This window comes from Ictidomys tridecemlineatus, chromosome 9 (genome assembly GCF_052094955.1).
Source record: "Ictidomys tridecemlineatus isolate mIctTri1 chromosome 9, mIctTri1.hap1, whole genome shotgun sequence".
Classification (NCBI taxonomy): domain Eukaryota; kingdom Metazoa; phylum Chordata; class Mammalia; order Rodentia; family Sciuridae; genus Ictidomys; species Ictidomys tridecemlineatus.
The window spans coordinates 102,442,591-102,454,259 of record NC_135485.1 but is presented as its reverse complement, the minus strand read 5'-3'; the positions used below and the strand labels follow the sequence as shown (position 1 = coordinate 102,454,259).

Here is an 11,669-nt window from a genome sequence, read left to right as displayed (position 1 = left end):
GATTGGTATTAGCGAACTAGAGACATTTCTTATTATTACATTAGTAGAACTCTTTTTCCTTTTTTTTTTAAAGAAAGCATGATCTCTGATATTGAAAATAGGCTTATATTTGTATTATTTCTAAATGTTAAACAAGTCCTTAATAACCTCTAAGTTATTAAACTTCCCCAGAACACCAACAGAACATCTTGACTTTGGTAGAATTTCTGACTTCAGTTTCAGGAATCTAATATTGATGGAGGGATGAATGTTTTTTTTTCATTATTTATCAAAACAGTTTTTCCTTTAAAAAGTATCCTGGAGCAGGGAAGAGGCATATTCAAGCCTACAAGACACTTCCTCTGGAACAAAGGACAAAATAGACTCATTTAATGGAATGCAAAATGTTTTGTTGGTGTTCTAGGGAAATTTTAAAGAAAAATTCAGTGGGAAATCCATATCAAATTTTCAATTCAAAGCAACTACTATAGGCTCAATTATTCACAATTATGGAGATTTTTAATATTAGCACTGCTATGATTTGGAACCAGAGTGTCCCCGCAAGGTCCATGTGTTATAAGATCGGTCCTTAGCTTGGTACTATTGGGAGGAAGTGATAACTTTAAATGTAGGGCCTACTGGGAGACCTTGGGGTCCGTAGAGTGGACCTTGAAGAGGTTTATGGGACTCCAGACTCTTCTCTCTCTCTAGCTTCCTGGCCATGAGGAAGCGATTTTGTTCCACTGTGATGTGCTGCCTTGCCACAGGCTCCCAAAGCAATGGTGGCAATTGATCATGGGCTGGAACCTCCAAAACTGTTCCCCAAAATATACCCTTTTGCTTTGTAAGTTGATTTATCTCAGGTATCTGTTATGGTGACAAGCACTCATAAACAGTTTCATAATCTTGAGACAATGTTAGTCACCCATGGGAAATTGGTTCCAGGATCCTGCATAGGTTCCAATATCTACGGAGCTCAGGTCTTTTACAAAATTATGTAGTGTTTGCATTCAACCTCTACATATCCTGCCCCATGATTTAAATCAACTCCGGATTTACCTATGATATCTAATACAATGTAAATGTCATTATACCATATAGTTATTATATCATATATTTAGTAAATAATGACATGAGAAAAGAATCTGTACATATTCAGTACAGACACAGTTTTCTTTCTCCAATTAATTTTTATTAGAGATCGGTCAAATCAATGGATACTGGAACCTGGTGAAATAGAAAACTGACTTTACAGTTACTCAAAATACAACTTTTAAAGCAAACAGTTTTCATTTTAGAGCCCAGTAAGATATGTTTTTTTTGTTGTTATTGTTGTTTTTAATTTGTTTGTTTGTTTGTTTATTTTCCCCCAGTTCTGAGGATTAAATCCAGGACTTTACATGCTAGGCATATGCTCTGCCACTGAGTTACATCCCTGGCCCAGAGCCTCGGAAAATCTTAATGAGAATAAATTGAACTCAATTGAGAAAAATCAGACAAGGCTAGTGTGTTTATTGTTAAAGTATCAAAATTTCAACTATGTCCTATGTTGGTCCTTACAAACTTAAATGTGGCATGTAGACAAGAAATAGAACAGATTTGTCAGCCATATGTAATGAAATATTTCAGCTCAGCAAGGAGAATTTAGAAGTCTTTCTCTGCTGGCTGATCATAGCTTGTGTGTCAGCCAACATCCACTTATTCTCAGCTGACAACACTGCCAGTTAATTAGCTCTTGTTTATGTTCGAACTATTGGTAGACTTAAATTATATTCATATTGTCATGCAGAACAATCTCATAGAAAGTCTTGCCTTTGATCTAAATACATATATTCCTTTGTTGCAGTAACATTTGAACTGTATATTGGATTAAAAAGCTCACAATAAGTCAGGCATTAAAAGTAGATCATCTAATTTGAAAAAAAAAGAATTTGATTAATGACGATTTTGACCAGCAAACAAAAATATCCTATCTCAATAGAAGTTTAAGTTGGCTTATAAAAATGCCAACATTTGAGGTTATCTTTGAGAATGATGCTACAAATTGTATTCTATGCATATCTCCCTAAATTCTTCAATCTCCTGTCACTTTGACCTTTTTAAAGACTCACTGCTTTAGTTATTAATATCAAACATATTCATTGTATACAGTTCTTGAATTGGGATGAATTTAATTCTTTCATGACCATTAAAAAGCTTTCCTTCTTCCTGTTTCTGGTAAACATTTTCTAATAATAGTCATGAAAGTTAGAAAATATATATATATTTTTTTTAGAAGTCATATCACTTGTGGTAATTTAAACTGTAGAAGAGAATGCTTCCTTGTAAGATGTTCTGTTGTGACAGGCTTTTGCTGGGGTGCTCACTGGAGCAGTCTATGGACATTGGGTTATTTTCCATGTGAAGACAAACACTCCGTAACTGTAAAGTCTCTAAATGTGTCACTCCTTTAGAGATTCCTAAGTTAGAATTAGACATGTACAAGGCAGCCTTAAGTAAAAGCACATGGAATGGAGATCTTTCCTCTTTTTCCTTCTCATCTTATTTTCTAGTCCCCTTCCTTCTCACAGAAACATAAAGAGAAATCCACCAGAAATATAGATATGCTTTCCTGGTGTCCTTGATTGGAAATAATTCAAATATCAGGGAGCTAAAAATCAAGATGGTTATACAATCCCTAAAGTGCAAAGTTTTCAAATACACTGCAACAAAGAAAAAAATTCAAGGCAGTTTTATACATGGCATTCCATCTCTACCATATTGCCCTCGGATCATTAAGATAATTTAGCACTGACATCAGCTTAAGAAATCATAGAAGTGAAAAAGCTGACAACTGCAGCTTGTTAGTTCCAAAGCTTTTCACAGAACCTCATCCAACTTGACATTTTGATCTGATGTGTCCAGGAAATGGTCAAGGTCGATCAGTCAGCTTTCAACAGAAGGGTTTGCTCCTGATGGGGAGGCAGCTAAAGTCATATGGGGATTTTTAAGAAAGTGATACCCTGAAAAATAATATCCCAATTATGTATTTATGTGACAGCTTTCTACAAAGCAGAGTTTTAGCAATGATCGCAGAATAAATCTTTACATTTATAAAAGAAATTAAAAAATACAGAAATATTATCAACCAAGTAGATTAATGAAAAATATCTTGATCCTGTTATATTCTTAATTAATGCAAGACAGCATGTCATAAATGCCCTTATATCCTTGTCACATAGTGTGCATTCAAACAGAAAGACCAAAGAAATGGCAAACTGCTCTCTCCCAGGCAGTGTCTGACACATGAATTCTCTGTCCCTTTCTCGGGTTATTATAGATGCCTTTCTGAAATTCTAATGAGTTTTTCTATTAAAGAAATCAATCCAAAATTATTCATAATTGTAGAAGGACAATATCATTACCATTTTTATGTGATTTTTTAGTGTGTTGAGTTGCAGCAATTATTTATTAAAAGTAATACCTCAGAATATGAATAAAATACCTATCTGTACAAGGTAGCATGGTATGATTTCTACCTAATATTTAATAAGACACTTGAAAATATTCCCTGCATAAACACAGTAGAAAACAATAAATACAAACACTAAGTAATATAAGAACATTAAGAAAGTAGGAAAGTTTCCATGAATAAAAACTGTCACCCTCTGGAAACTTTAAATTTCAGGGAAGGACATATCCTCAGGGAGCCACCAACCCGGGCTGCCAGGTTCACTGCACACAAAAGTCCCTCCTAAATTTTGCTCTCCTACAAATGTCTCATAAATTGAAGGAATATGCTTTTCTACATCTCAAAGGACAAGAGAGGTCCAGAATTCTTGTTTCTATCAAATTATTGCGTGACAGGCAACTGATACAGACTGGAGAGCAAGACCGGAGGTCAGGAGTGATTCTGCAGAACTTTCTCCCTTTCCACCTCTGGAGCATAGAAGCTGAAGATTAAGCCTGTGAACAAGAACAACAACAGAAACTCAGATTCCAAACAGTGAAGTAGAAATAGTGATGGCAGTGAAGACCATGCCTTGGTAAGAAATATTCAATATTTCACAATATGGTTACTGAATGTCTCACAAGTACATCAAATCTAACTTTCTGAATGGGAAACCACTCTATTGTCCCCCATCTTTGTTTCCTTCATGTTATAATCCCAATCTTTGCTATTACCTCCATGATTCATCCAGGCACCCAGGCTGGAAGTGTGTGCATCATCCGCAATTCTATTCTTCCTCTTTCTCCACCACCCACATCCAATCCATCACCACATCTTGATATGTTTATCTTTCAGGCAGCTCTCTATTTTGTTCTGCCTCTTCATCTCCAGCTCTCCTACAACTGCAGCCCTGGTTCAAGTCCTTGTCGTTTTCCAATGGAATATTTCAATAACCTTTGACTTCTCTACTTCCACTCTAGCTCCTCTTGAATTAGTAGACTCCACACCAAGTAGTGGTGAATATCAAGCACAAATGTCATTATACTCCTCTGCTGAATAAAGTCTATGCCCTATCACTAAGGGGATGTGTTTACTGTGCCCTGTCAAAAGGGGATACAGTCACTGTGCCCTGGCACTAAGGGGATGCAGCTACTGTGCCCTGTCACTATATAACCTCAATGAGGATGGCAAGAGGAGGTCTTGGTGAGATTGGGTTAAACTGAGCCATACCTATGTAGATGAGCTTCCAAGTGAAGCCACAGTTTATAGCACAGTTTGCCTAGGTAGATGTTTGGATTCGTGTGAATAAGATAAGGCTCCTGATTATTGTTGTAAACCTTTTATCAAATATTTACAATCTATATAGAAACAAATTGGAATCTCAATAGCATGTATTACACATTGACAATTTTTTTTCAAGGAGTGGATCTTGCTTCATTAATAACTTTTTTCATTAGCTGATACTGTCAGTTTCTATGTCTGTGCTAATATCAGTATTTTATTTCTTTCACATTTTAATCCTTTTAGGAATGAGTGTGCTGGCTTCAATAATGATGTACAGGACTCACCGTGGATTCTACACAACCATAAATATTGAAAATTTTGTATTTTTATAATTAATAAATGATTATTTTATGATAACTATCATGACAGATTTAACACTAATGATAATACTTCATATATAAAGAATCACAATGACATAGGAGAAAAGATCATTTTGTCCTTGTTTTATAGATGTGGAACCCAGTGCAAAACATTATCAAGACACTCATTCAAGGCTATAGAGTAGGATTGGAAAATAAATCTTTACTCATGATGTTTTTCTTTTAGTGTCTGTTATTTCATTTTGAAAATGAAAGGAAAATAATTGAAAAACATGTTAAGACCCTCTTGGAGTTCACAAAGATGCTCCTACATTATCAGGGTGCCATTTAGAAAATTACAGAAGTACTGTGAATTGGATCTGGGAGAAAAAAAAGAAGTGGCTAACAGTCCCCATGGTCGAAGATCCACATGATGCCACCTTCATAGGAGCTGCTAGATTTTGCATGTGGCTCAGCTCTTCACTCCTCTGAAAGTTCCTTCTGGCTCAGTCTAGTAGGGGTCTTGGAACAGCAGGGAGATGAGATCTGTTGGTGAGGGAGTGGGCGGGTGGCAGAGGGTGCTCTCAGCAGAGAATTGCTCATGGAGCATTCAGATTGCATTCCATTCAGTTGTGAAATTATTTCTTTATATCTGGCATGCTATTAAAAATTGTCTTGATTACTTTTGATAGCTCTGTAATGTCAAGACCAAGCAGAATTTATTTTATGAATTTCATTTCTTAGATATTGATGCCGTTTCTAATTATTTGATATCAGTCTTTGTGTATTAATCTTTACTCACATTTGAGATAATTTATTTATAAAAATTTTCCCCAAAATGAGTTGCTAGGTGACAATTGTGAACCTTTAAGTTTCTTAGTGAACACTACCACCTGCTTTTCAAAAGATTAGTCCAATTTTCACTTTAAAGTACAGAATATATGAAATGATTTGCTTCAGAGTATATTTTTAAAAAATTGGGGAGAGAAAGCTGAAATAAATGTATAAGTTAAAAAGTTTTTTGTTCTCAATTCACATTTTTTTATTACTAGTTGTGCAGGAACTCTTCATAGTTTCATATTTCCATTGCTATTGCCTTGTCTATGAATTCATGATCTTTGCTCATTTTTTCTGTTATTTTCCAACTTATATAAACTTTTTTGTATGTTTAAGACATCAGTTAGCTTTCTATTGGCCGTGTACATCATCCCAAATTAGTTTTCTTTTCTTTTGGGGGTGGGTTGTGGGGTGGGTGGGTAGGTACTAGGGATTGAACCTAAGGATGCTTAACCACTGGGTCACATCCCCAGCTCTTTTTATTTTTTGAGACAGGGATTCACTAAGTTACTTAGGGCCTTACTAAGTTGCTGAAGCTGGCTTTGAACTTGTGATCCTCCTGCCTCAGCCACCAGAGTTGCTGGGATTACAGGTGTGCACCACCATCACCAGTAGTATTATGGTTTTTTAAATGGTAATTTCTTGTATTTGGAAGTCTTAAGTCATGATATATTAGAATTCCTCTCTTTTTCATTGAATTTCCTTTGTCTCTTTTTAAAAATTGTTCTAATTAGTTATGCATGACATTATAATGCATTTTTACACATCATACATAAATGAAGTATAGTTTCTCATTCTTCAGGTTGTACATGATGTACATTCACATTGATTGCGTAGTCAGATTTGTACATAGGGTAATAACGCCTGATTCATTCTACTATCCTTCATTCCTCCATACACTCTCCCCTTGCTTTACTCCCCTCTATATAACCTAAAGCAACTCTATTTTCCATAGCCCCCACACCCTTATTGTGAACTAGATCCACATATCAGAGAAAACATTTGGCCTTTGGTTTTTTGGGATTGACTTATTTCGCTTAGCATGATATTCTCTAGCTCTATCCATTTACTGGCAAATGCCATCATTTCATTCTTCTTTAAGGCTGAGTCATATTCCATTGTGTATATGTACCACAATTTCTTTATCCATTTATCTGCTGAAGGACACCTAGGTTGGTTCCATAGTTCAGAAATTGTGAGTTGAGTTGCTATAACATTGATGTGGCTGCATTATTATAGTATGCAGATTTTAAGTCCTTTAGGTATAAACCAAGGAGTGGGATAGCTGGGTCAAATGGTGGTTCCATTCCAAGTTTTCTGAGGAATTCTGCTTTCCATAGTAGTTGCACCAATTTGCAGTTCCACCAGCAATGTATGAGTGTACCTTTTACCCCACATCCTTGCCAACATTTATTGTTGCTTGTATCCTTGATAATTGCCATTCTGAATTGAGTGAGATAAAATCTTAGAGTAGTTTTGATTTTCATCTAATTGCTAGAGATGCTAAACATTTTTTCAAATATTTGTTGATCGATTGTATTTCTTCTTCTGTGAAGGTAACTATTCAGTTTTTTTGCCCATTTATTATTGGGTTATTTGTTTTCTTGGTATTAAGTTTTTTGAGTTCTTTGTATATCCTGGAGATTATGTTTTTAAAAATTATCAGCCAAGCAGACTCAATAAATCCTACTTAATTTTTTTGCTCTATTTCATTTTTTATGTTTAGTTCTTTATAACATTTTCCCCACAAGTAGGTATCATTAACTAATGTCGACACCCCACACTCAGTGAACATGTTTGTTTAGACCACTTGTTGGCATCAAGGAGTGTACTTTGCCTGGTCCACATTTATATTTAGAAATTCTAGTCTTAGCAGAAGTTTTATGTAGAGCAAAAGATCTCTTTGAGCTGTCATCCTTGCTACTCCTTATCATAAGAGAATTCATCTCAGAAAAAGAAAACAGACACATTTTTCCTGCAGATGAACAATAATAGGTATAGAAATGCATATAGTGACTTTATCTCACACCTCTGATTCAAAGGGCCTTCAAAACTTACCACAGGCTATTTTGGCACAAGTTGTTATTTCAAGGGTGGTACCAACTATTTTGAGAGTGGAGCCACTTTTGTTCTCATAATTGAGACCAAAGTGAATTATACAGAATAAGTTTACATTAAAATAATAAGTTTACATTAAAATAATCATTTTCTTATTCTTTTTTTAAAATTAGTTGTTGATGGGCCTTTATTTTATTTATGTGTATGTGGTGCTAAGAATCGAACCCAGGGCCTCACACATGCTAGGCAAATGTGCTACCATGACCCCAGCCCCATCCCTTTCTTATTCTAAACAAAATTATGGTCCCTGAATATAGCAAGAAATCTGCAGTGAAAGGTAATATTTTCTGAAAGCCCTATAAACCTTCCTATTGAAGGTAAAAATAGCAGAGATTTTAGGACAAGTTTGAATTGATGAGTCAGGAGCAATCATACCCATATAGCTTTTAACTTTTTTCTCTAATTGTTTTCTTTTTTTTCTTGTGCAAAATCTCATGCTCCCAGTAGATAATGATTTGCAGAAGGCAAGGACCATGGCTCCTAAAGATTCTGGAATTCCTGTTTGCCCTGCAAAATCACATGAAATAAAATCCTCTGCACAAAATAACTGATCAATTTATGAAGCAAAAAGCATTAAATATATCTAAAATCTTATTTTGAGATGGAAATTTTTAACATAGGTGAGTATTTCTATATCATTTTTTGCTGTTGAATATATATTCAAAGGTTTCTTAACTTCCTTCCCTATATACTCTAGGCCTGATGAATATATTTATTCTCAATCTCTTGATTATGACTTCTAGCTGACAACCTAGGAGGTAATTACTTACCGGTTCTTCAATTCCTAGTATGGTGATAGAAGTATGTATTAAAGAAAAATTAAAACAGTAGAATTGGCAGATGTCCAACCTGTTTATTCCCATTAATATCTGACCTTTACTGTTTAGAACATGGTTCTATCATTTCAAAATGCCACAGAGGAGCAACAAAAATTATATACCTTTGATTTTGCAAGTCAGAGGCCAGGAATATTTCTAATGTTTTTATTAGTGTATTATAGTTACACGTAATGGATGCATTTTTACATAATCATAAGAGTATCAGATATGATTTGCTCTATTTCAGTCTGCAGTACTTCCTCTTTCCCTCCTCTCCTTAATGCCCTTCCTCTCCACTACTGGTCTTTCTTTTACTTATTCATTGTTTTTAAGTTAGTTTACTTTACAAACAAACATAAAGGTGAAATCCAAGTAAGCTATTCATACACGTACATAGCATAATTTGGTCAATTTCATGTCATAGTTCCTCCTTTTTTCCATCTCTCTTCTGTCTTTCTCAGCTCCCTTCCTCTATTCCACTGATCTCCCTCCTATTTTCATGAAATAATCCCCCACTATTTCCCCCTTATTTTGCTCCAGCTTTTGCCTATTAGAGAAAACATCTGACCCTTGACTTTCTGAGTCTGGCTTATTTCAGTTAGCATGATGTTCTCCAGGTCCATTCATTTACTAGCAATGCCATAATTTCATCCTTCCTTAATTCTGAGTAAAATTTCAGTGTGTATATAAACCACATTTTCTTTATCCATTCATCTGTTGTCCAGCATCTGGGCTGGTTCCATAACTTGACTATTGTGAACAATACTGCTATAAATATTTATGTGGTTGTGTCTTTATGCATGCTGATTTTAATTCTTTTGGATAAGTATTGTTATGGTTTAGATATGAAGTATATCTCAAAAACTCATGTGTGAGACAATACAAGAAAGTTTGAAGGTGAAATGATTGTATTACGTGAGTCTTAACCTAATCAGTGCATTAATCCCCTGATAGGAATTTACTGGGTGGTGACTATAGGCAACTAAGATGTGGTGGAGGAGGTGGGTCATTGGGGCTGTGCCTTTGGGTTTCATATTTTGTCCATGGTGAGAGGATCAGTCTCTTCCTCTCTCCCTCTCTCCCTCTTTCTCCCCCTCTCTCTTTCCCTCTTTCTCCCTCCCTCTCTCTCTTTCTCTTCCTGCTTCCTAGTGTGATGTCCTAAGCAGCTTTCCTTTGCTACACATTTCCACCATGGTTTTCTGCTCAATCTTAGGCCCCAAGGAGTAAAGTAAGCCATCTTTGGGCTGAGACCTCTGAAACCGTGAGCCCTAAATAAATTTATCCTCCTCTAAAATTGTTGTTGGCAGGTCCTTTGGTCACAGCAGCAAAGAAGCTGATGAAAACAAATATCAAGGAGTGAGACAGCCGAGTCCTATGGTGGCTCCATTCCTAGTCTTCAGTAATCTCCATACTGCTTTCCAAAGTGGTGATGCAAATGTGCAGTCTACCAACAATGTACACGTGTAGAGTGCACCTTTTCCCCCACAAATAAATGCATTTTGATTCATTGTACACAAATGGAGCACAACTTTTCATTTCTCTGGTTGTACGTGATGGAGCATTGCCCCATATGTGCAGTCATACTTAATTTGCATTTCTCTGATTGTTAGGTATGCTGAAAAATTTTTTTTCATATATTTGTTGGTTATTTTTGTTCCCTTTTTTTTGAGAAATGTCTGTTTAGTTCTTTTGACCGATTATTGCTTTGTGTGTGTGTGTGTGTGTGTGTGTGTGTGTGTGTGTAGGTTTTTGTAGTTCTTTATATATACTGGATATTAATCTCCTATTGAAGTAGTAGCTGGAAAAAATTTTTTCCATTGTGTAGGCTCTCTCTTCATGCCCTTAATTGTTCCATTTGCTCTGAAGAAGCTTTTTAATTTGATAGCATCTCACTTATTGATTATTAGTTTTATTTATTTAGCATTAGGAGTCTTGTTAAGGAAGTTAGTGCCTGTGCCAATAGGTTGGGGTACTGAGCCTGTGTCTTCTTCTAGCAGTTGCAAAATTTCTGGTTTAATTACTAGGTCTTTGATCTACTTTGGATTTATTTTTGTGAAGTGTGAAAAATAGGATTTAGTTTCATTCTTTTACATATCAATATCCAATTTTCCCAGCACCATTCATTAAAGAGGCTATCTTTTCTCCAAAACATTTTTTTTTTTGCATCTTTGTCAAATATCAGATGACTATCTATGTGAGTTTGTCTCTGTTTCTTCTATTCTTTTCCATTGATTTTCATATCTGTTTGGATGACAACCCTGTGGTTTATTACTATAGGTCTCTAGTATAATTTGAGATAATTGAGATGCCTCCAGCATCACTCTTCTTGCTTAGTATTGCTTTGACTCTTCTTTTACTCTTTCAAATGAATTTTACAACATTTTTCTCTAGTTCTGTGAAGATTGTCATTGCTATTTGGATGGGGATTGCATTGAATCTGTATAATACTTTTGATGGTATGATCATTTTGATAATTTTAGTTCTTCCTAAGAACATGAGATGTCTTTCTTCATTTCTTTCTTGAGTGTTCCATAGTTTTCATTGTAGAGGTCTTTCCACCTCCTTGTTTAGATTTATTCCCAAGTTTTTGTTTGTTTGTTTTTGTTTGAAGTTATTGTGAATGGGGGTAGTTTTCCTGATTTCTTTCTCATCAGATTCATTATTGGAGTATAGGAAAGCTATTGATGCCCATATTTTGATCTTATATTATGCTATTTTGCTAAATTTATATCAGGTCTATAGCCTTCTGGTAGAGTTTTTAGATCTTCTAGATGTAGAATCATCTAATCAGGAATCAGAGATAATCTGACTTCCTTTCCTATTTGTATCCCTTTAATATTTTTTTTCTTGTCTGATTGCTCTGGCTAGAGTTTCAAGAACTATATTGAATAGGAATGGTGAGAG

General features: G+C 35.3%; 1 protein-coding gene across 2 annotated transcripts in view; it reads right to left on the bottom strand.

The window, feature by feature from the left end:
* Positions 1-1,149: 1,149 nt before the first annotated feature.
* Emcn (endomucin) overlaps positions 1,150-11,669 on the bottom strand; it is a 106,025-nt gene continuing 95,505 nt past the window's right edge. For both annotated transcript variants that reach the window (XM_078021876.1, XM_005325748.5), the window contains one exon: positions 1,150-3,924. The gene's annotated coding sequence lies outside the window, so the exon portion shown is untranslated. The remainder of the gene's footprint in view (positions 3,925-11,669) is intronic.